The sequence below is a fragment of the Mesoplodon densirostris genome, chromosome 17 (assembly GCF_025265405.1).
Source record: "Mesoplodon densirostris isolate mMesDen1 chromosome 17, mMesDen1 primary haplotype, whole genome shotgun sequence".
NCBI lineage: Eukaryota > Metazoa > Chordata > Mammalia > Artiodactyla > Ziphiidae > Mesoplodon > Mesoplodon densirostris.
In genome coordinates, this window is record NC_082677.1 from 3,921,384 (window position 1) to 3,947,932 (window position 26,549).

The 26,549-nt window shown below is 38.1% G+C and overlaps 1 long non-coding RNA gene across 1 annotated transcript; it reads right to left on the reverse strand.

Moving 5' to 3' along the window:
* Positions 1-2,807: 2,807 nt before the first annotated feature.
* Positions 2,808-25,884, reverse strand: LOC132477633 (uncharacterized). The gene is made up of 6 exons (XR_009530303.1): positions 25,815-25,884; positions 24,578-24,656; positions 23,091-23,175; positions 17,001-17,139; positions 4,547-4,719; positions 2,808-2,992 (listed from the first exon to the last, which is right to left on the reverse strand). It is a non-coding gene; the product is annotated as an uncharacterized LOC132477633 (long non-coding RNA).
* Positions 25,885-26,549: the final 665 nt, after the last annotated feature.

Consider the following 26,549-nt stretch of genomic DNA (forward strand, 5'->3'; position numbering starts at 1 on the left):
ACCTCAGTTATCATTCTCTTCCCACAGAACAGCTCCTAAAAACTCATTTAAATTTAACCTTTTCAAACTTCAGGTGAGATTATTAAAAACTGAGGAGAGAGAAGGGTTCCTTGATTAGAACACACTCCAAATTTTAAGGTAGAAGCACTGTTGGTAAAAACTTTTGCTTCATAATGAAGAGAATATAATGCATTACCATCACTACATCGTAGGTATAATATGAAAAGTTTCTGAAGTAGAGGATGTTAGAAACCATTTGTAAGCCTAGTTCCCATCAAGAGATACTGGTTCTTTTACTGAAATACTTGCAATGATAATAACTTCACCATTTAGACTGATGATCACTTTCATATTTAGACTGTGATATTTGTGAAGGGGAAAAAAACTAACTCAGTTTGATTAATCTCAAGTCTGACTCTTCATGTCTTAATTCAAATCTTAATTCCATCTTCTTGGCAACCAAGTTCTCCCAATATCAGGGGCCAACCTAGTAAGCCTTCTCTGCCCCTTGCCACACACCCTCAAGTCCTTCAAGCACTTCTTCATGCAGTTCTGCACCCTTTACCAAAGCTCCAAGTCAGCTCTGACCAGTTAAGAAGAGCACTGGACTATCACTATTCTGATTTTGGAGCTCCCCACCCATATATGAAAATACAGCCTAAAATAATATTAGTCTTAACAACTATCTGTTAGTTGAGCTTCAATCAATAAAATATTTTAAGTCATGTTTCCATATGTGGGCATTAAGCCAAATCTCCCTAATCCTGGAATTGATTATACCTAATTGATAGTCTTTACAGTCATGTCTGGAAAAGTTCATTTTGTCATTCTATTGGCTGAAACAGCACAGAAGTTCCAAAGTGGTCTATTTCACAATATCTGAAATAAGGGGGAGAAATCTACTAGGGATAGACAAAAAAAAAGTGAATATGCTATATAATGCAATAAGAAAACATAATCCTAAAACACAGTAGGAATTCAAAATAGACATTAAACAGCTAATTCCTACCCTTTTCAACTGAACAGACATTATTACTTTCCAAAAAAATCAAAGAAACTATGACAATTATAAATCAACAAAAAACAGGATATCCCAAAAGAAGAATGCAAACTATTAAAAAATAGAAACTCTAGGGAAGAAATAATATACTATATGAACTTCAGATCTGAGATGGGAAAAGAAAGAATCAACTAATCTGAAATTAGACCAGTAAAAAAAAAAAAATCTATTCCAAAGAAGAAAGGGAGGAAAACTGAAGAAAAATGCACAGTGCCACAGATCTCTTGTCAACATCAAGCATTCAATCATATATGTAATTGGAGTAAAGGTAAAGGAAAACAAAAGCAGCAGAAAAATACTTGCAGAAATAACAGTTGAAAACATTGCAATTTGGTTAAAACACATTAACTTAGGGGTACAATGAATCCAAAGTAGAATAAACACAGTGAGAACTACACTTAGTGGCAACATAGGCATACTGCAGGAACCCAATGACAAGGGAAAATATGGAAAGCAGCAAGAGGAAGATGATACATCACATACAGGGCAACAACAATAAGATGACCTTCTCGTCAGGAACAATGGAGCCAGAAGACAACAGAATGACAAATTCAAAGTATGGAGAGAAAAAAACAACCGAGTATTTACGCTGACGATAGATTTAAGTTAGAAATCAATAACAGAAGGAAGATAGGAAATACCTAAATGTGTGGGAATTAAACAACACACATTTAAATAGCCCATGAGTCAAAAAGGAAATTGCAAGGAAAATACTGTACCTTGAACTAAATGACAACATATCAAAATGTGTCAGCTGTAGTTAAATCATTGCTTAAAGAAATATTTATGTCTTGAAATGCTTTATAGTAGAAAAACTTAAAATCAACTATAAAAGCCTCTACCTTAAAGAACTAGAAAAAGAAAAATAAATGAAATCTAAAGTAAGGTGAAAGTAGAAAATAATACAGATATGAATATGTTGTATTATATATTGGAATATTATATTATTATATATTATGATTATACATTATATGACTATATAATATATATTAATATGTTATATATATAATATATATGTACACATTATATATGCTATATATATATCAGAAGGCAAATAGAAACTGGACAAACCATAGAGTTGGCCCTTTGAAAAGATCAGCAAAATGGGTGAAGCCCAAGCTAGACTAATCAAGGAAAAAAAAAGAGAGAGTAAACACAAATTATCCACATGAGGAAGGAAAGAAGGAATACTACCACAAATCACACAACAGCAAAAAAAATAAAATAACCCTGTGAAGAACTTTATGCCAACACATTTGACAACTAGATAAACAAATTCCTTGAAAGACCCAAACTGCCAAAACTAACTGAAGAAGTAGAAAATACCTAAATATGTGCTGAAGAAATTGAATGATTCATCAAAATCTGTCAAATGGAAAGTCTAGGTCCAGATTGTGTCAACAGTGAATGTATCAGACATCTTAGGAAGAAATACTACTAATGCTACAGAAAGTGTTTTAGAAAACAGAACAGAGGAACGCTTCCCAGCTCATTTTATCAGGCTGGGATTATCCCGATACCAATGCTGGTCAAAGACATTAAAGGAAAGAAAACCACAAAGAAGTATCCTTCAGGGGCACAGACTAAAAATTCTTAATGAAATTTTAGCAGAATGTGTAGAAAAATAAAATTAAATCATAAAATTTTAAAGCCATGAAGGATGTGGGAGATGCAGCCTGCTCTTCTTTTTTACTGCCCTCCACTCCTCTTTTAAGTAACAGTTTCAGCCAATTCCATACCCAGTTGTTTTCACCAGTTCAGCATACAGCTCAGTCAGCAGACTTCACTTTTACGTGCATTTATGTTTACTGTTCATCTGATGGGGACACTTAAGAGTGAGGACACGGAGAAACCAAGGCACCGGATCACATAAGCCTGGATAATTGAGTTGGAGTCATAGTTGTGCCGGCTGGTGAGTGACCCCTGCAGGAGCTGGAAGGGGAGGAGAGTGAGGTCAGGTTGGTCATTCCCTGCTCCTCCCTGCAATGTCCTCCCCATCTGGTTGTCTGTCTGCCACAGCTCACTGCTCCTCTCAGGGCAGCCCACTCTGCAGGACCCTCTCCTTTCAGGTCCCAGTGACCACGACCTCCTCTGATCCCTTTAGACCTAGGGGTACAGCAGCACTTTCACGGTTACCAGCATGTAAATAATCCCTCTGTTTTTGCTTCTCATTTTAGGCTCCTGACAGCAAGTATTTACTTTCAGAGCCAATGAGAGATGATGCCCCATTTCTGGGAGAGAGCGTATGTAAATCTTCCCCTGGACACAAACCTATGAGGATGTGAGGCTCAGGTCTGCCACTGCCAAATGGGAACCAGCCTGGGGATAAAGCCTGCACCAGATGAATCACACAGGAGACACTGTTTGAGCCCACATCAAACCATAAGTGAAGCCAGATTTAGGACAAATCACCAATAGTCCACACAAGCCAACTGCTGGAATATCCATCCTTAGTGGCAAAATCAGCCCCTGTGTTTCCCCTCCCTGCCTCTCTGGTACATCTTTTCATTGTCCCTTCCAGTTTCCACCAGCATGGGTAGGGAGTGAGAGCAGAGAAAAAGTGAGAATTCCTCAAAATACTGTTATGATGCAAAATAAAAACCGGTTTATCAAATCTGAACGGTTAAAAGAAACCATTTTGGTGAACTGATTATTGATGAGTTTGCTTGCTCCTCTTGAGGTCAGTTCTACCTGCAGAGTTTTCAGCTATGTGACCTAATCAATTCCCTTTTCACCTAAGCTGGATTTGAATTCAGCTTTCCATCATGTCTGTCAGCTCTAACTGATAGAAGACTAGGTCACAAAGAATCCTGAAGGCTAAATAAACTACAGACAGCTCAGGGGAAAGCAGAGTGAAGAACAGAAGTTGCTGAATATTTTTAGTAGATGCTGAATGACAGTGAACACAGAAGGACATTTAAGGGAGGTGTGTGAAGCGTAGAGTGGACCGCACTGATTGAGGACCACTGTGATAATACTGACGAGTCCAATGCACTAACACGCTCTAAGAATTGGTCCATTTACTTTTTTTACTGAGGAGCAAGGAACAACTATTCTGTACATAGCTTCAGGATTTTCTCAGTTCCAGGCATCTTGGTTGTAGATGATTTGCTTTTTTTAAAAAAACAATGTTTTTGCTTGCACTCCTACTCATAACTTCATTTTCCTCTAGGTGTCAGTGAATTGTTTTTAAATTTGCCCCTCACTGTAAATAAACGGAGGGCCTTTGTTCTACCTGAAAGACTTCTTTCATTTGGCCATTACATCAATGAACAATGTACCACTGAAAAATTATAAACTGCTTTTGAATAAATCTTAAACCTGACAATATGAATTAAATTCAGACTTTTCATTTCAGTTTGAGCAAATATTTTCCCAGGAAGGAACTTTGTCTCTACAAAAACTTATACTTCCATGTCTATATTTTCTTCACATAAGCAATATTAAATATAGCAGGAAAAAACACAAGAGTGAATATATTCTTACCTACAACATAATACTGCTCTGCATGAGAGGGCCAAATTAAGGAAGCTCTTCTTAACTTCAAAGTGGAGGGCATGCTTCAATGTTTTACCATCAAAGATTAGGGCCAGGTCATTTTGTTTACCTAACAAGGCTCCAAGATCTTGGCAGTTCTGATTAATCACTTGTTGTGTTGCCTAAAACAAAGAGGGGAAAATTACTTTATCTTTATCATCTTAAATATAAATGAAAAGACCTTTTGAGTCTAGATGGTAGATTAAGGCGTATGTTTACTTCCTTCTTCCCTGTGAAAATCTCACAGAATTGAAATTTAAAAGTAAATAAATAACATGAAAAGATGTGTGAGATCATTAGTCATCAGGTAAATGCCAATCAAAACCACAATGAGATACCACTTCATACCCACTAGCATGACTAAAGTTAAAAAGTCAGATAATAACAAGTGTTGGTGAGGATGTACAGAAATCAGAACTCTCATACACTGCTGGTCAGAACGTAAACTGGTGCAGCAACTTCGGAAAATAGTCCAGCAGTTCCTCAAACAATTAAACGTAGAACTACTGAATGGCCCAGCAATTCCACTCATTAGTGTATATACACTCAAGAGAAATGAAAACATATGTCTGCACAAAAATGTGTATATTAATGTACAAGCAGCAGCATTATTCATAATTAACCTAGAAGTGGAAACAAGCTGATGAATGGATAAACAAAATACAGTATATCCATACAATGAAGTATTCTTTAGCTATAAGAAAAGGTATGACGTACTAATGCATGGTACAACGTGGATGAACCTAGAAAACATTATGGTAAATTAAAGAAGCCAGTCACAAAAGACTGCCTGTTATATGACTTGATTAATATAAAAGTCCACAAGAGGCAAATCCATAGAAACAGAAAGTAGGTGAGTGTTGTTTAGGGGTGGGGGGAAGGAGGGTGAGGGAGATGACAGCTAAAGGGTACAGAGTTTGTTTTAGAGATGATGAAAAGTTTCTAAAATTGATTCTGTGGATGGTTGCGTATATCTGTAAATGCATTTAAATCCATTGAATTATCTTAAACAGATTAATTTTATGCCATGTGAATTATATCTCAATAAAGCTGTTTTTGAAAAGGTATGTAAGTAGGAGTGAATTCTTAGCTGGAAAATACGGAAGGGTGCTAATAGCAGACGAGGAAGTTAGGGGAAATTTTGGAAAAACTTTAAAAGATGGGAACAGAATAATGGGGTCGACCTCTGTAAAACTGTGTATCAGGTGTCTAAGAGAGAAGGACTGTTGTAGAGAGAAGGACTGTTGTAGAAACTTGATTTAAGATGCAGGAGTCACCTCCTGTACCTTATTTTGTTTTTTACCCCATCCTTTCTTTCCTTCAAAATTCACATAAACTGTTGAAAGCTCAAACTTTTACACAAATGACTCCCATGCCAGTGACAGAGTCAAACATTCAAGTAGTGGAGTATTTCAACCAAAACATGTAATGAAATTTTAAGTGATATAGATTAACAGTAAAGAAAATTCCTTCATCAAATGCAAGTAGAATAAAAAAAAAACTGAAAAATATCAGTTATCACCATTTATTGAAAGACTGGTGGACCTGATGAGTGTACCAAATATTTATTGAGGTATCTGCTTTATTTCTACGACTCGCTAAAATGAATGCCATAAAGTAGTAAATCATATTTAAGTTTATTATTTAATTATTTTTCTGAACTATAATTTTCACTTATATTCAATGATCAATAGAGGAGATTTAAGATCTCTACTTTCCTTAACATATTAATAAATGAAATTTTAACAAAATGTGCCACTTGGGGGAAAATTTTAAAAAGCACAACAGGTATCAAGCACCAAAAGATTTAATAAAATAATCCTCAAGCCTCTTTTCCTAAAGGGCCTTCATTACTTATTACTCAAATGCAATAACTGTGTTTCCTGAATTAAAAGGTAATATAATAACCCTTGAATTACTGAGGCCTTTATATAAATTTGAAGGTCTAATAACAGATGGAATTCAAAAGCATGAAATTGGATTTCACACTGTGTAGAACTATTAAGTGTAACATAACGTATACATCGTATTAAACATTTCCACCTCTACTCTTCCCACACGGTTGACTGAACGTCCCATGAATGGTCTCAAGTGGCTGCAATTGTCCTCTCCCCCAAATGGAATCTGACAAAATTGAAGGCTGCCTCTACTTTCATAACTTTTCCCACATTTCATTGATTACTGAACCCAAAACTTGGTGCTTTTCTAACTACCATATTGTTTTCAATTTTACAATTGCTTAGGAACACTAGATGCTTGAAGCTAAAACTGTCAGTTTTAATGTTTAATTTTTTTCTCTCGTCCCTAATTTATTTATCTGTTTCTCTTTTCCACTGCTTCTGCTGCCAATACCAACAGGAGTTAAGCCAATTCTGACATAGTTCATTCTAGAATGTGATTTTGTGGCTGACTTTCTGAAATTAATGACGTAAAATACAGTTTGGGGCCTTCCCTGGTGGCGCAGTGGTTGAGAGTCCGCCTGCCGATGCAGGGGACACGGGTTCGTGCCCCGGTCCGGGAAGATCCCACATGCCGCGGAGCGGCTGGGCCCGTGAGCCGTGGCCGCTGAGCCTGCGCATCTGGAGCCTGTGCTCCGCAGCGGGAGAGGCCACAACAGTGAGAGGCCCGCGTACCGCAAAAAAAAAAAAAAAAAAAATACAGTTTGGTCACTGGCAGCACATTATACGAGAAAACTGCATTATATGCTTCAATCATGTAAAACAAGTACATCAGTATTTCATAATGATTATTTAGGGATAACGAGCTTTGAAAATGATATAACTTTAAAGTTTACAGGAACTTAAAACATGAGAAAAGCTTAGACAAAGTACCAAGGATCACTATTTAAACCACAATATTTAAGTGAAATAAAGCCTTCCAAAGTAGGCTACACTAAGACTAGCTTCTGGATAATTCTAATTACCTATGTAATCGAGACCAAAATGTTCACAAATTTTGTAAACACAAATTTGAACATATGTCTCAGTTTCCTTTGGTGTATATAATTTGGAGAAATAAAAACTATAATTCAGCTTTCATCTAATATTTAACAATGGAGGGGCTTTATAAAACATAAGAAGATGCTGCTCTATGTTATACTTTTAAAACCCTCATTAATGGGACTTCCCTGGTGGCACAGTCGTTAAGAATCCGCCGGCCAATGCAGGGGACACGGGTTCGAACCCTGGTCCGGGAAGATCCCACATGCCGTGGAGCAACTAAGCCCATGTGCCACAACTACTGAGCCTGTGCTCTAGAGCCCACAAGCCACAACTACTGAGCCCATGCGCCACAACTAGTAAGTCCACACGCCACAACCACTGAAGCCCGTACGCCTAGAGCCCATGCTCCGCAGTAAGAGAAGCCACCGCAATGAGAAGCCTACACACTGCAATGAAGAGTAGCCCCCGCTCACTGCAACTAGAGAAAGCCCGCGTGCAACAATGAAGACCCAACGGAGCCAAAAGTGAATTAATTAATTTTTTAAAGGCCTTATTAATAGTACAAAAGCCATATACAACCCCAAACACATGCAAACTAAATTGAGAAATAAAGAAAAATGATAGAAAAGATACCATCACTATTATATGCTATGAAGAGGTAAGACATGAATTAACTACTCCTTTAACATGATGAGATTTCTTTTCTTATACTACGTTGAATACTTTATTGAGGTATAATAGGCAGACAGTAAAATGCACAAATCTTAAACGTACAGCTCAATAAATCTTTATACACACACACACACACACACACACTTGCTTCCAGTTAAGAACCATGACTGCTATACATGTAATAAAAGTATTTACTCAGAAGAAAACTTAAAGTTCTAATAAATAGTGATTATTTGATACATAAAAATCAAGGAGCTGGGGAAAAATGGTTTAGATTAAAAATATACACTTAGTGAAATAGAATATAACATGAAAAGCAGAAAAAAACCCATGAAAATCTAAAGTTATGTAAATCTATGAGTAAAGTATAAAAGACTATTTTTATCTTAATTTCTTTCAAACACAGTGAACTGTTTTTTTTTTTTTTTTTTTTTTTTTTTTTTTTTTTTTGCAGTATGCGGGCCTCTCACTGTTGTGGCCTCTCCCGCTGCGGAGCACAGGCTCCGGACGCGCAGGCTCCGGACGCGCAGGCTCAGCGGCCATGGCTCACGGGCCCAGCCGCTCCGCGGCATATGGGATCCTCCCAGACCGGGGCACGAACCCGTATCCCCTGCATCGGCAGGCGGACTCTCAACCACTGCGCCACCAGGGAGGCCCCGCAGTGAACTGTTTAAAGCAAAAATTATACCATTGGCTTATGAGGATTTAACGTACTAAGAAAAATACATTTAAATGAGTGTATAGGAAAACTATAAAAGTTCAGTAGAGGGTAAGAAATAAACCTCTATGATTCTAGGTTTCTGTAAGAATGTCACTGCCATTGTTACAGAAAAAAAGCTGAACGTACTGAATATCAACTCCGCTTGCATCCATCAGAGAACTGAGGTTACAGGACTAACTGCCACCCCAAAATCTGGAGAGACGGGTGAACACAGAGAATTACAGCTGAAATCTGTTTATCTGGAACAGAAGCTGGAGCCATAAGCAAGTAGGAACACTTAAATGGTGATTTTGAGGAATTGTTGGAGGCTGAGTGTGGACTAGCACAAAAGTGAGAAACTCCTTGGGTTGCAGTCTTAGCGGGTGGCCCTCACACTTCTGTGCGTTTACCTCTGAGAACCTCACGGTGAGGTTCTCATGGTGAAAAGCTAAAAAAATTCCCCTCATGGCTCAGCAGAAGGAGGGGAAAAGTAACCGTTTTGAAATATGCCCAGAGCATTCTCCACTGCAAAAGCCTAGTCTCCCAGGTTAAAGACTTTACCAGAGCCTTATCCCACCTGGAGGGAAAGGCATGTACCCTACTCCAGCCCCCTCGGGCCTCCCTGTCTCACCTAAGGGGAGAAAGAAAGCACTAAGAAACACTTATGAAGACATAAGTGGCACAGTTTCAGTTAAAGACTGAGATTTAATTGTAAGATTACAGAACACTTCCCCTCCCACATGCCCTAACACCACACCCACAGGGCTGTAAAAACACTAACAGAAAGGAAGAATGTCTTTTATGGGCTCAACAGTAGACTGGACACAGCTGAGGAAAGAATTAACAAGCTTAAAGATATGTCAACAGAAGCTTCCCAAAGTGAAATTCAGAGAGGAAAAAAAAAAAACCACAACAGAATATTCAAGAACTGTGGGACAATTTAAAAGGTCTAACATACAAGCAATTGTAATACTAGAAGGAGAAGAAATAGAGAACAGGAGGAAAAGTTTGAGTACTAATGACTGAGAATCTTCCAAAATTAATTGCAGACACAAGAGCACAGATCCAGGAAGTTCAGAAAATACCAAGCAGGGTAAATGCCAAAAATCTACACCTAGGCATATCATATTCAAACTGCATAAAACCAAAAACAAAGAGGAAATCTTGCAAGAATCCAGAGCGGGGAAAAAAATCCACCTTACCTGTAGAGGAATAAAGATAAGAAATGATAGAATTCTCATCACAAACCTTGCAGTCCAGAAGAAAGTAAAATATTTAAAGTACTGAAAGAACAAGAAACCCCAACCTCGAATTCTATATCCAGTGAAATTAACCTTCAAAGTGAAAGAAATAAAAACTTTCTCAGACAAACAAAAACTGAGGAAATTCATCACCAGCAGATCTGCCTTGTAAGAAATATCTTTTAAAGTTTTTCGTAGAGAAGAATGATCATGTCAGAAACTCAGACCTACATTTTTTAAAGGAAGAGTGTCAGAAAAGGAATAAATGAAATCTATTTAAAATTCTTTAAAAATGAGTCTAAGAAAATGATACAGTAAAAAATATTGAACAGAACTGGCCATTTAACTTTTAAGGGCAAGGATGTTCAATACTGAATTCCAAAGTCCTTTCATTCTTGCAAGGTAAATGCCATCTGTCTTTTCAACCTTTTCATAACGACTGCTGTATAGACAGATTTTTTTTTTCTCCTCTTTCCATTTTAAAAATGAAGGATCTGAATCCTGGATTTGGTATGACACCAGGGGGCTGATAAAGGACTAGCCTCAGACAGAGGGAGGAATAAGTGGGAACCAGGGCTGACATAGAACAGAAAACCAGTAGAATTTTCAGAGTCTTGGGAAAGCATCTTGGAGCAAATCTAGACTCTCCAATGGACTTGAGTGGGAGTTGAAGGCAATCTTATGTAGATTTTAAAGGAGCTGGGTAACCCTCAAGTAACAAGTTGGTTACATTCATATTAAATATAATTTTAAAAATCACTTACCTCTAATGAATTTGCATTCAATTTGAATACGAGGCATTTGACCTGATAACAGTTTACAGGAATATGCTACAAAAAGAGAAAGATGTCACATATTTGATGGCTCAATGCCTTGCATGAGCTCATTTTAAAAATCTATTTATATTCTTCCTTTACCATACTTTCTGCCTCACGACTATTTCAAACCCCAGTAGCTCATCACAAAAACTGAGCAAGGGGTTGTAAAAGGAAAAGGAATCAAAAAATTGGTTCATTTAAATCTTAAAAGGCAACTTAAACAGAAAAGATTGGGAAGGTGCATATAACTAATGGCTAAATCTGTACTTTTCAATGTCTATAGATTTTTATTTTTATTATCTTTTTACGACATGAGCTTCAGTTTATGCTTTATAATAATTCCAAGTTTTTGAGGAAGCCAAGTTCTGCTCTGTCAAATTGCTATATCAATGGTATGATACCTAGTCTACTATTAATATCATCCAAGGTATGACCAAAAGAAATAAATGTGTACATTTCTCGTACATCTCAGGAAGCATTTTCCAATTTGAAAATTTTAAGTCATTCTCACTTTTAAAATTAGAGAAATAAATACATATACAGAATTAGCCTAAGTGGGCCCAAATACAATCTGTATCTAGAAGAATGAAACCATCGCTGAGATAGATGAACCCTTACCAGAAAGGTTGAGTCTTTATAAAAGCAGTCATTTTAAGCTGTGTGAAGCTGAGGAGACATCCACTAACAAACAGATAGTTCAATGATAGGTCACTTTCTTTTCCTCCCAAAGGGTTAAAGGGGCATGATATGAAAGCTCCTGGATAAACGAAAGGAACTAACCCAGCTGTGGAAAATAATGGGAAGTAGTGATTCAGTTGTTAAGAGGCGAGCTCTTCACAGGTTGAGCAAGTTAGGACAGTATTTCTCCTCCATCTCACAGGCTCAGTTTTCCTCTCTGAGAATTAATGGTTGTCCTAAGGAGATGGTGTGTGTGCATATAATTCAGCAGCTGCCCACTGGTCCACGCACCCTCCCACTCTCCAGACAACCCTCTCATACTCTTTCTTCTCCCCACGAATCTTCAATATATCCTCTCCAGCTTCCTTCTCAGCAAAATGAAAATGTGGGCCCCTTGTTCACAAAAAAAAAAAAAAAAAAAAGGAAGGAGGAAATGCCATCACAGATACGAAAATATAAAGGTTTTCTTTAAAAATATTTTATACTTACAAAACGTAACAGGTGTAATGGTGAATAACAACATAAACTTACAAACTGCAAAAAGTTATGTTTTGGTGCCATCATTTTATATAATGCAAGAAATACTTTATTAATGTGAAATCTTGATTGATCATAAGATTCTTCTGCCTTAATTTTCTGCAGATTCATTTATTAGATCATCAAAATTTACTTTTAGCAACTTAATTTTCAAGCAATATAATTGAAAGCAATGTTACTCTTGACAAATGCAAGATTGTAATTTTTGATCATTTTTAATTTTGAGCAGGATCTTTCTGCTAATATAACTATTGCTACAACTACTAAGAGAGTTTTATAGGCTGTAAGAACTCTGTGGTAAATTTCTGATAAATAATTTTGAAAATTAAATTTTTGTACATGTATAACTGATGATTCCTATGGAACAAATTTTCTAAAATGATTTCCTACAAATCAATTTCATGTAAGTTGGAATTTAAATGTAAATTTATACACTATCATTTTAATGTTTCCATTGAAATTTCCTGAAACTTGTAGATGTAGTACAAAATAACAAAAGTAGCTTCATATGTATGTGATTCAAAATGCCTGTTTATGTATGTAGTCTGTTCAATTACAAGGAGAGAATCATTTTTAAATTGTCTTCTTCATGAATTATTGGTTTATCTGATGCTTCCTAGGTAAACAGTGTTCTATTCCATCAAATATGATGATCTTTAAATTAAAGTTCTATTTGGAGCATGTGGATATTTGCTTTGCATTGTTGCAATGCTTTTTCAAAACCAGAGATTCTAAACTTTTCAAAGAATTCTCATGACTTCCTGACATGTTTTATTGTAATGTCCACGTGTCCACTTATATTTTGTAATAGGTTACTGGCGAAGTTAACTGCCTGAATGCTGGCAGCTCCTGACCCAGTGCTCACGTTGGAAAGTTAACATTTGTGCAGCTGCTCAGGGACAGAAACCAGACACAGAGGGCAAGCCAGCCTCCCATCAAGGGTCCTGGCGCTGCCCCCGTGAGGAGCCTTCCTCTCTCCAGAAGCTACTGCTGACTCCACTGGCTGATTCTAAGCAAAGGCTAAACAGTCTCCATGCATTATGATGAGAATGCAAATCAAATCAGCGTGCAAGTTCTGAGTGCTTCTACTCGTACCCAGCCTTACACTGGGTGCAAAGGAAGATTTACAACAGATATGTGATAAGCCTCTTGAAACCTAAGGAAGCAAAGCTAACACAAACGAGAACAAACCACACACAAAGTCATTGGTGAACCAAAGGTAAGGATACGTGTCCTCCTGAGGTCAAGAGGCAGCAGATGCATGTCAAGCCATGTTCTCAGGAAACTCCCAGAAGGTAGTAGACTGAGAAACTGGTCTTAGAAAATGTGCCCCCAAAATGTGTGACGGTAACCCTTATTTCCACTTGTTGCTGTCGACAAAACACAATCCTGACAAACTGATTCCTGGAAGTAAACCTACTGCCAAATCCTTAGCCAAATTCTGTTTGGAACCTGTGTCAAGACTATGCATAGTCTTTTAACTGCACCATGTCAGCCAGCTTTACCTCCTTGAGAGATGGTGGTAATCTCAACAGTCACAATATTCATAAAGCCAGCAGCTAACATCTACAAAGCCCTCAGTCTGCCCAATACAACATCTTAGGAAGAACTTCACAGACACCATCTCACCTAATCATCACAACAAACAGAGGTATCATGACCATCTCCATTTTATTAATGAGACAACTGGGGGTTAGAAAAGTCCACAAAGGCTCCGGCTGATAAATGTAGAGGCAGAAGAAGATTCAGGTTCAAACCCTGGTCTTTATAACTCTGAAGCCTGTCTTTTCAACCACTCTGCTATACATTTCTCTTCAAAGATGCAAAGATGTCAGCTCACAGAACCAGCTCTCAACCTTTTTTCTCTTTGAATCATTCATCAGCCATTCAAACCCATGAAAGTAACGTGAAAGCTCTCTAACCAAAGGCTCTTGCTTTTCTGGGGAAAAAAGCAAGAGCTCAGAAAGCCTCTACGAAAACAAATTATGTCAGCACAGTCTTCAGTTTCTACCAGGCAAAGTTTACTGACTGGCTTTCAGCTGGTCTCCTCTTCCTGAGCAGCCTCTAAGCGAAGACAGTGAAGTCCAATCTAGGACCCAGAACTCAGAAAGGGTCGGGGGATGGCGAGCTGCACTAAGCCATCAGACGTGTTTTGCTTTGCCCTTACAACATTTTATACATTAAGCAACAGTTATAAATCAGGATATTTTATATCAAAACACAATTATCTTTTAAAAACTAAAAACCTGTGCCAATGGTGGATACTCGATTCCAAAAGGCACGGACGCACTGGCTGCCCCTCCAGTGGGCCAGCGCTGCCCCTGTGGACTCCCCGCTACAACATGCGTGTGTTGCCCTTTCCCCTAAACACGTATGATTGACCTATGCCCACTATGTGTGTGTACTGCTCTTCATTCTAGGCCTGCCGGTTCTTCCCAGGGTTTTCAAGCCCTACTCTGAGAAATCGAGTTTGTTTCCTTTCTTTTTTCAAATCCACCACAGTTACTAAACACTTGTTTGAAATGGGTGCAGTTCAATATAGCAATTAGCTAACCCAATCCATTTATTCTGAGCAAAGCGTGCTTCAAGTGAATTGTAGACGTCTGGTAACAGAAGTAAGTCTCATTCGATAAGCAAATTCTGCTCTTAACAATAACTGCTGGGTCTCATCTAGGTTGTGTTTCAGTCCTGAGCTGAAGAGACAGGTGAAGGCTCAGGTAAAACTAACAGTGTCAGGTAGTGGGCTCGGCAAAGACGTAATTTAGCAAGGTGGAGAGAAAGCAACTGTCCTTTTTTATGGTGCTGGGTCATCTGAGCCTCTTCACAAGACAAGCACTAAGTTACTGTGGTCACTGAGTTTGTGGTACTCAAGAAACATAGCAAGTCACATTAAAGCAGAAATGTAGAAGAGCTGGAAAAAGGAGAGCCTATGCATGGTATGTTTCCAGATGTTTGTCAGATGGATAAATGAGTGTCAGCATCATGGCTGGACCCCTTTTGCGAGTCTTTATTAATCACGTTAACATCTAACATTCCTGCAGGACTGGCTAAGTGCTTTGCACCAAGCTAAACTCTTCACGGGGGTTACCTCAAGGCATCCTCACAAGAACCCTATGAAGTAAAAACTATTATCATCCCATTTTACAGACAAGATAACTGACGCTTAGAGAGGTAAAGTAGCTCCTTCAGAAATAACCAACCCTTCGTCAACTATATGTTCTCTTCCGCTACCACCCTAGATCTCTGCTCCCTTCACGGCAAAACTCTTATAAACAGTCATCTGCACCCACTGCACCCACATCAATGAGGGCTGACAGATCAACCCACCAAATGTATCCCAAATTTACAGCTGGCCTTTGAAAAACGCTGGGATAAGGGCACTAACCCTCACACAGTCAAAAATCCACGTATAACTTTATAGTTGGCCGTCCGTATCTGTGGTTCTGCATCCTGTAGAACTGCACTAGGCACTACTGAAGAAAATCCAAGTACAAGTGCACCCATGCAGTTCAAGTCATGTCATTCAAGGGTCAGCTGGAGTCCCTCCCCAACATTCCCCATCACATCCTGGTACAAGTCACTGTCATCTTTTGTCTAGACTCCTACAAACGCTTCCTAAGTGATTTCCTGGCTTCCATTTAGTCTAGTTTCCACACAACGGCCAGCAGGTATTTTTAAAACACACATTAGATCATATCACTCCCCTGCTCACAACTCTACACATTTCTTACTGTGGCCTGACAAGCTCTCATCTCCTCTTTACCTGCTGTGCTCCCCGTATTCCACCCACGCCGGCCTTGCTACTTTTCCTCAAATAGGACACCGGGGCCATTGTGTTCACCATACTTTTGCCTGGAACCTTCCCAATGCTTGTTCCTTCTTTCCATCTGGGTCTCTGCCTCAAATGTCACCTCCTTAACATGTTTTCTGTCTAATTACCCCTCTACCCATGGCTATGCCCTGCTGTTTTTAGTCTTAGCACTTACTGCAATAATATTAACAACAGACAGTGATTTGCTTGTTAATTCTGTCTTGTCTACTTGGATGTAAGTCCCATGAGGACAGAGACTTTATTACTCAATGTTTCATTCCGAGATCCTAGAATTTACTGGCATGTAGTAAGTATTCAATATTTATTAAGTGAATGAATGTAGAATAGACAAATTAGTGGAGATATCATTTAAAGGGTGTCTGATGAATACAGAGTGATTTTATAATATGTGTTAATCTACCCAGGGCTGGCTACCATGATGATCATGGAAAAATAGTAATGTCAATTCCTTCTTACCAAAATGTACACATTCACAGCTAAAAGTTGATTTTTCAACTCCTTTTCTGCATACCTCAACCCTAACATACAATCAAACAGTGAAATTTTTAAAAAAACAAACTATAAAGGCAAGGAAGTGACATCAGAGCCTGGAAAAAAAACGCTAACTGAATATTCTCACTAATGATCAAGATGTTTATGAATAGACATATATAATTCAAGCATACATATATACATCATTGGGGGGGAAATGTCATAAGATAACTTCAAGCATCAGAGGAAAAGGACAAGAAATTACATATTATTCATGTGGGCATTCTGCATTCTATGTTTCAAGAATGTGAAGGAAAGATAAGAGTTTGCTTTGCTTAGTTTGTTCAAATTCTCTGCCATATGACGGCAAGGTTTCATTGCACTACATTTTCCTGAAGGCATATAAAGCAATTACTGAGGGAAACTCAACCATACACTCTAAACTCTAGGGCATATTTAGGAGACACGTACAACCATTTTTTTTAAAAAAAAACATTCTTTGTGTCTATTACCTATGTTAATTGCAGTTTCTTGTATATCTCCTGTCAAGATCCATATTCTTATGTTTGCTTTCAGTAAATTTGTCATCGTTTCTGGAACACGTGCTTGAAGGAGATCTTCAATGGCTGTGGCTCCAAGTAGCAGGAACCTCTAGATGTTTTTTGAAAGAGGTATTTGTTATTACTAATTAAAGATAAAAATATTTTTAAATGGAATAAACAGAGCAAATTCTGACAAAAGATATACAGTCTAATAATTTATTACATGAAGTCCCATATATGTACACACACACACACACGCTTTTACTCTAGTCTCTTCCACTCGTCTATTTGTTTGTCCGTATTTCACTACAGCATGAGGCAGGGTAGCATGATGGTTAAGAGCTAGGTTTTTGAATTCATTCCCTAACTCTACAAGTTACTAGATGTGTGATCATAAGCAAACTACTTAAATTTCTGTTGCTCAGTTTCCTCATCTATTACTGGAGAAGTGGGGAAAATAAGATTACTGATAGAATTATTGTGAGAGTTAATATTTGGAAAGTGATTAGAATAATATCTGGCAGATTATAAATGGTCAAAAATATTATCTATTATTTTAATTATTATAAGCTTAAGATAAATCTTGATGTCTAGAGAGGTAAGCCTCCTTTATTATTCTCATTCAAAAAATATCACAATAATTCTTAGCCTCCTCCTACTTCTCAATGAATTTTAGAACAAACTTGTCAAGTTCTGTGAAAATTCTGTTGGTACTTTTATGCATTCCTGCATTGCACTGAATTCATAGATTACGTTGAGGAGAACTGCCATGTTTATTACCCTGGTTTTCCCACATATTGTATACACCCTTCCACATATATAGGTCCTTACTTGTCATTAAGAAAAATTTTGTAATTTTCTCCATAAATGTCTCATCACCAGATGGTTTACAGTTTTTGTTCCTATTGTGAAGTATCTCCCTACCTCTAGAGAGAAGTGGTGTAGTGTTATTTGAAAGTGGACTAAAAACATTTTTAAAAGAAGTATGATTGATATGCTTTAAAAAAAAAAGGAGAGGGAGAGAGGGAGAGAGAGAGAGAGAGAGAGAGAGAGAGAGAGAGAGAGAGAGAGAAAGCAGATCATACCAAATGCTCAATTAGAACCAAAGGCAGAAAAAAGTGGAAAGGAAAGAAAGAAAAAGAAAACGAAGGGGAACAAATAAAAAATAGTTACAAATACAGCAGATATTAAACTAATAATCATGATAAACATGTATGATCTAAATACACCAACTAAAAGAGGCTGTCTGATTGAACAAAAAATGACACAGACTTAACTTTACATTGCCCGTAAGAAACTCACATTGAATATGAAGACACAGATAGATTAAAATAAAGGGAATGGAGAAAGATATACCATGCTAATGCTAATAAAAGAAAGCTGCAGTAGCTATATTAATTTCAGAGCAGACTTCAGAGCAAGGAAATTATCAGTGATAGAGAGGGGCATTACATAATGATAAAGAGTCAATTATCTAGGAAAACATAACAATATTTAATGTGTATGCACCTAACAACAGAGCATCAAAATATATGAGGCAAAAACTCATAGAACTGCAAGGAGAAATGGATGAATATACTACTATAGTTGGAGACTCCAACATCTCCTTATCAATAATTGACAGATCCAGCAGATAGAAAATAAGTAAAGATATAGTTGAACAGAATAGAACCATCAACCCACTGCATCTAATTGACTTTTAAAGAATACTCATCCAACAACAGCAGAGTAGGTGGAGCATAGGAGATTTTAGGGCAGTGGAACTACTCTATATGATACTGCAATAGTGGACAGTCACATGTATTTGTCAAAACCCACAGAACTGTACAGTAAAACCAAACCCTAATATAAACTATGCAGATTAGCTAATAACAACATATCAATATTGGTTCATCAACTGTAACAAATGTACCACAAGTACAAAAGTTTTATAATAAGGGAAACTGTAAGGGGGAGAGGAAGGTTATATGTGAATTATCTGTACTTTCTGCTCATTTTTTCTGTAAACCTAAAACTATTCTAAAAAAATAAATGTATGTTTTAGAGGAGTTTGGGATTAACATACACTCTAATAACAAAATAGATAAACAACAGGGAAGGGATGGTGGTAAGACACAAATGAACAAATAATCTGACAGTTATCAATGGGATTTTAGTATCACAGAGCCTGATCGTTTGCATACATGACTTGGGCTAAATCTCCTCTCATCCACACTAAACAGGGATATTCAGTATTTTTGACTCCTGAACTTTTAAAGCTTATAGCCGTTGAGAGAAAAAAAAAAATCAGTGTTTTGTTAAATAACATGATTCTGCTCTGTTAAAGTATCTAAGAATGATAAGATTTCCACTCAGACCTTCCAAGCACTGTATGCTGCTCCTTAGCAGCTCTGGGTACTCAGGTAACCTTTAGAATATAGTGTGGCACTCACTTAGGCCAGACAACCTCCAAGACCAGACAGGAAAAGCCAGCCTGGGATAGTTCTTCTGCCTGTTATTTCTGCCTCTGAAGCTTAAGGAAGAGAATAAAGAGCCCTGCCAGTTATACAGGTCACCTACTTTCCTTGGACAGCAGACACACTTGAAATCTTCAACCCCCAATATTAACTGAGTACAGTTAATATTTCCTGAGCACCCACTGCATGCCAGGCACTGTGTACCTGCTGGAGACGAGCATTCAGCTGATGAAGGAATCAGTCAGTTTAAGGCCACTGCGCTCCCTGACCTTGTTTCCCACCTCACATTCCCTGGGAAAGGAAAACTTACTCTTTTCTTCATCCTATGACTTTCTCTTTCCCCACATACGACTTCCAGATTAAAATTAAATCTAAAATATAAATTATAACAGTTTGATTAAAAACAGAATTGCCACACTAATACGTGTACAGTCCTTCAAGAGGCCAATTTTCTATTGTCCAGATGTCTTCTCAGTGTGTGGGAGTAACAGACCCACCCATCTCCCATAAGGAACAGGCAGGTTACACAATCAGCTCCTTTCCTGTGCTTTGTCAACAGAGTAATCGCCCATGAGGGCTACTGCAGCATGTTCATGCACTTGGTATGAAGCTGGGTTAGGTTCCTAGTCTTCCAATATTTGACTGTGAAAAAAAGATGGACCCAGTGATGTTAAGAAATACCCTCAGCCTAAATCTGTTCTGGCCAAGCTCCTGCAGGAATGAACTGCACAGTTCATGGGACCAAATGGCGAGAGAAATCAGGCCAAGAAACAAAAGTTGGCCCAGGACCCATTAAATCCCTGAAGCCTCAGCTGAAATTCCCAGTGACACTCGACAGCCCGGGGTACATGAGATTCCCCTGGAAAAGCAACCACCAGAGAATAGAGAGCACAATAAAAGTGTATCCACACAGTGAAGTACCATGGCACAATCAAGGAGGATAACATAGAAGAATATTCAGTGATATGGGAAAATATTCCCAATTTATTACAGTGAAGACTTCATGATTCAAGCAGTACTTTTATGGGAAAAATGATGGGGGGATTTTTACATTTAATTTTTATGGGAAAAATTTCTGTGTGTGTTAAATACATACAATGGAATACTACATATACAACACACACATATGAAGAAGGAAAAGAGACGAACTTAGTCACTAGCCCAACATTACAGATGATTATTATTTATTATTCTAGCTGATTTTTCTATAATAAACATGCATTTCTTTTGAAATGGGAAAAGTTATAAAAAGGATACCAAGATTGAGGTGATTAGGATACAACTCAAAAGAGGGAGAAATATTTTGAATATTTTAAAAGACATTTTATGGGGCTTCCCTGGTGGCGCAGTGGTTGAGAGTCCGCCTGCCGATGCCTAGGACACGGGTTCGTGCCCCGGTTCGGGAAGATCCCACATGCCGTGGAGCGGCTGGGCCTGTGAGCCATGGCCGCTGAGCCTGCGTGTCCGGAGCCTGTGCTCCGCAACGGGAGAGGCCACAACAGTGAGAGGCTCGCGTACCGCAAACAAACAAACAAACAAAAAGACATTTTATGCATTTTCAATACAATAAGACAGATGTATACTTCTGGAAAAAATTTAACTGAGCTTTAAAATTACATCAAGATATGAATACCTTGATAAGTGCCTTTTCTTCACGTATTTATCTTGGCATATACAACACATAGAGGGTATGTTACCTTTTCACTAGCATCATAACAGTCTTCCAAACTTTGAGTTCTGTCTTGTACAACTGTACTGGCTTTTTTTTTTTTTTTTTTGCGTTACGCGGGTCTCTCACTGTTGTGGCCTCTCCCGTTGCGGAGCACAGGCTCCGGACGCGCAGGCTCAGCGGCCATGGCTCACGGGCCCAGCCGCTCCGCGGCATGTGGGATCTTCCCGGACCGGGGCACGAACCCGTGTCCCCTGCATTGGCAGGTGGACTCTCAACGACTGCACCACCAGGGAAGCCCTGTACTGGCTTCTTTATACATCACCAAGCACTGCTGATACTCTCTCTCAGTTAAATCTATGTAGGCAACACAGAGTTCTCAGACCTGCGAGAGAGGGATAACCTGGACAGGCTTCCAGGGATCAGGGAGAAGGAGAAATTGAAAACAAAATCCAAAAGCGTTTCAGAGCCCGTGTGACAGAGAAGGCCTTCGTGTGGCCCTCCCGGACCTGGCCTGGCCTCCCCACTGATCCTCCTTTATCCCCTCCTCCTTGCTCACGGTGGCGCCCGCCAGTCCTCTTATTTCCCGACACTCGGACTTGCTCTTCCCTCCACTGGAACACTTTCTCCTGGAGAGCCCGTGGTTCTCCCTCCCTTCCTGCAGTCTCTGCCTAACTCACCCCATACAGAGAGCACCCCATCCCTCTGTTCCCTTCATCCTGCTTACTTCCTCTCCATAGCACTCATCACCCCACGACATCATCTATTACTGGCAAATTCCCACAGGGCATTAGCTCTCTATGTTTTGTTCACTTCTGTCCTGGAAGCTGAGAACAGTGCATGGCACTGAATAGATGCGCGGTAACTATTTGTTGAATGAAGGAAGGAACAAATGAGGCTTCGGTTTCCAATTCAGTAAGCCAGAAAGTCCCCAAAATAACAGAAAATGAATGTAAATCCCATTTTGCAAGGACTGGTTTGAGAAACATTTTTTCCTTAAACCAGACTGTAATATTTTAGGCTAACTCCTGTAAAACATTCAAATACTTAAGGATTCCCTAGAAACTAATTCTCTGCAGAAGAGCTATAGAAGTTGTTATTCTGCTTTGAGCTCAATTGCAATATAGTTCCCATATGCTTCTACCTATTGTAACCTGCTTACAGCACAGGTATATTTTCAGATAGCAGTAAAAGGCCCAAAATGCAAACTTGCAAAATATCCATACGTTCAGACAAGACACATGTGTCTGTAGGAAGCAGCAGCTTATAAACTAAAAGGAGAAAGTGGGCTACAGCTTTCAAGGTATTATTAGCTTTACCCTTATTTGATATTACACCTTGCTTTGCAAAGCTTCTATAAACCTTTCAGTAGATGTTGTCCTTATTCAAAACTCACTCAAGGAATTTTATTTCCTTAAGAGATGGATGATAAGTCAAAATCAGAAGGATAAGAGAATGGCAGGAAAATATCAACTATGTCAGCATTCTGAGTTATATGCACAAAATAATTAACTTCAAAATACACAACACAAACCGGAAAAACCTCCCTTTTTCTCCGACTATAGGTGTAGTTACTACTACAGCTTGATAAAAGGTAAGGCTTAGCAAATAGAAACAGATAATAGACTGAAGACACTGCCTTAGGAATAAAGGAAGAGCCACATAGTAAAAACATACATTTTACTGTTTGTGCATAAGCACAAAATACCGTTGGAAGTGGGAGGAAGGGAAAATAATAGTAATGCCTTGACAGGGTTTGTTTGGGGAACCATTTATTTTTAAGCAAAGAGAAGGCATACAAGGTCTCACATACCAACAAGCTCCCCCTTGCCTACCTGTGGGCCTGAGCAGCAGCGACATGCATTGAGGCTACAATTTCAACAGTTGAGAACAGAATTACGAAAGGGAAGTCGATTCTAAACAGTTTTCACTTACCGTTTTTGGCAAGACATTCCAGATGGGCTAAAGTCTCCTCCACAAAGAGAGAATCTTCTGAAAGTCTCTCATAAATCCCTGAATCCTATAGAAAACACACACACACAAATACACACACTGTGATTAACATCTAAGCATGACAGTCTAAATTATAAATACTGTTCTATAATTTTATTGCTATAGCTAATAGATGTGAAGGAGCTCAAGCAGCCCCAGTGAAGGCACAATTCCAGAAAAAAATATGCTACATACAGAGAGACAAAGACAAGGAACACAGCAGATTTCTCATTGGAACAATGCAAGTGAGAAGCCAGTGGAGCAAAGTCTTTACAGCACTGAAAGAAAAAATGGTCAGCCTGGAATTCTATACTCAGCAAAAATGGATTTCAAGATGAAGATTAGAAAAAAATGAAGATGAAATGAAGTTTTTTTCCAATTTAGGCTGAAAAAATTTATCACCACCAGATCTACTATATAAGATATGGTAAAGGAACCCCTTCAGATAAAAATCATTATACCAAATGTTAATATGGGTCTGAAGAGCACTGAAAATGGTATTCACATGAGTATATATACATTATTTTTCTTGTTATTTAACACTAGAACCAACTACATGATCCCTAGAAGAAACACACTTTAAAGACACAAATGGGTTAAAAGGAAAGAAAAAGCTATACCATACTAATACTAATCAAAAGAAATCTGAAGGAACAAATTGGTAAATTGACTTAGATCAAAGTTACTAACTTCTGATCTTCAAAAGACACAGTTAAGGAAATGAAAAGTTAAGCCACAGGCTGGGTTATATTTGCAAGTAATATATCTGATAAAGGACTTGTTGCCAAAATAAGTAAGAACTCTCAAAACTCAATAAGAAAAAAAGTTACTTAAAAAAAAAGGTTAACTATTTAAACACATTTTAACAAGGAAATTAAGTGGATGGTGTGTAGAAAAGAGTTGACATGGCAGATCAGAGACTGCTATCCTTAGAAAGACCTACTTACAAAATTGGCCCTTGGCTGGCATCTAGGAATTTGGCTGGTAAACAATTCTCTAAACTGATATGAACTTTCCCTGTGTGACCTCCATGGGATTCCTCCAGACACTGCTCGTGTCTTTTCTTTTGTGATCTAGCTGTATATCCTTATTACATTGCTGTAATAAATCTTAGCCATGAGCACAACTATATGTTGAGTCCCATGAATCCTTTTAGAGATTCACTAAAAGCATAGGGGTGGTCTTGGGAACCCCCATCACAGATGGCAAATAAACATATGAAAAGATGTTTGCTATCATCAGTGAGCATGCAAATGTAAATTACATTCACAATGAGGTACACACCTATTAGAATGGCAAAATTAAATAGACTAACCAGGCCAAGGGTTGGTGACAACTGCTGGTAGGAATGTAACTATAATTTGGCGGTTTCTTAAGAAGTTGAAATATGCCTACCGCATGATCCAGTAACTTTACTCCTAGATACTTACCAAATAGAGATGAGGCCATATGTCCATACAAAGAGTTGCAAACAAATGTTCATAGGAGCATTATTTGTAGTAGCCCAAACTGTAAACAAAATGTCCAGCAACAAATGAACAGATGAACAAATGCTGGTATATCCATTCAATGGAATCTACTCGGCAATACAAAGAAATGAACTACTGGTACAAGCTACAACGTGAATGAATTTTAAAGTAATTATGAGTGAAAGAAGCCAGACAAAAAGTCATATAAACTATATGACTTTGTATAAAACTTTAGTAATTGAAATGAATCTATAGTGACAGAAAGCAGATCAGTGTCAAAACTTAACAAAATGTACATTTTAAATATGTGCCATTTATTTTATGTCAATTTTACCTCAATAAAGCTGGGTTTTTTAAGGTACATATGGTAGTGAACAAATACATAAGTGCTTTATAAAAAGAGATTTACAGAGTTAAAGCAAATTCCTGAGACACCAAATCCAAGCACTTTGGGCTTGGAACTGGGATCAAAATTCCTGCTACAAACCCTTAGCATCAACCATCTAATGATTGGTTCTCAAAAAAACAACTCAGTGACAGCAAGTTTTCCCTGACATAAAAGTTTAGTAAAATTATGGTGTGAGCCACCACAAATTTCAATGGGCTCAGCTTGGGCGATGGGGTGGGGGGTATCCTTCTCGGTTGCCCTGAGATGGACTTTTCAATCTTGGGTAATGCTGTCAACAACCAGTGATAACAGAGCATACAAAGTAACAACGTTTTAAAATATTGTGGGAGTTTGGGGGTTTTTTTGAGCATGAGCCACTTTTCTCCTTGCTTGGCCCTGCAATAAACCATTCTTTGCTTAAAAAAAAAATTTAAAAAAAAATAAAACATTGTGAAGTTTTAAGAGGCTTCCTGTAAGTTGTTGGAACATAGAGGGAAGGAGTTACATGAATAATGAATCCCACTGTGCTTATATGAAATGTCCAAGAAAGACAAATCTATAGAAACAAAAAGTAGATTCGTGGCTGTTGGGAGCTGGAAGTAGGACTAGGGAGTTACTACAAACGGTCAGGAGAGATCTTGTTGGGGTGATGGAGATGTAAAACTGGATTCTGATGATCGTTGCACAGCCCTGCAAATGTGCTAAAAATCATCGGCTTGTACACTTAAAATGAGTGTTTATGGTGTAGAAATTAAACCTCAATAAAACTGTTCAAAAAAAACCCCCCAAAAAACGAATCCCAGCACTTACAGCCCCTTTGCAGTAGAGACGGAGCCGTCCTGTAGGAGTTCACACAATTACAGACACCCTCTTTCTAGTACTAAAACAATAGAGTGTATTATTAGTTTCTATTTTCCTCAGTACATGACACTAATACCCACACAAAAATTCAAAGTCCAAAGAATTCTAATAGAGTCCTCAGTTGCCCATTGCTGAAAAGGCCAGCATGTTTCTTGCCAGCCTCTTCTTTTTTCTTTACCTGCTTCCTTTAACTGAGATTCTAACTCTAAATCTCCACCTTCTTCTCCTACTATTCTTTTCTTCCATGGAAGTTTACTGACACAAAAATATGTAATAGATTATATTATGATAAATTATATTAATATAATTACATATATATTTTATATTAATATGTACTAGTATAACATAGTACATGACATATATATAATGTAATATACCTTTCTTATGTTTTATATGTACAAATATTACTTATAATATAATACATAAATTTTATATACATGTAATATATATAATATAATCATTAAAATTTGATGAGGAAAGGGGAAAGCAGCCCTGGGTCTGTCTATTATCCAGTCCTCACACCATCTTTATCAACTAGACCTTCCTGCCCCCACTTTGCTGCACAGAGATGTTAAATTCCTCCTCACCATCTCATTCGCCCTCGCTTAACCCTGCTGTCATCGTTCAATTATCGGCCCAAGTCCCACCTCCCCACCAAGGCTCCCAGGCCGCTCAGAGGTAAAC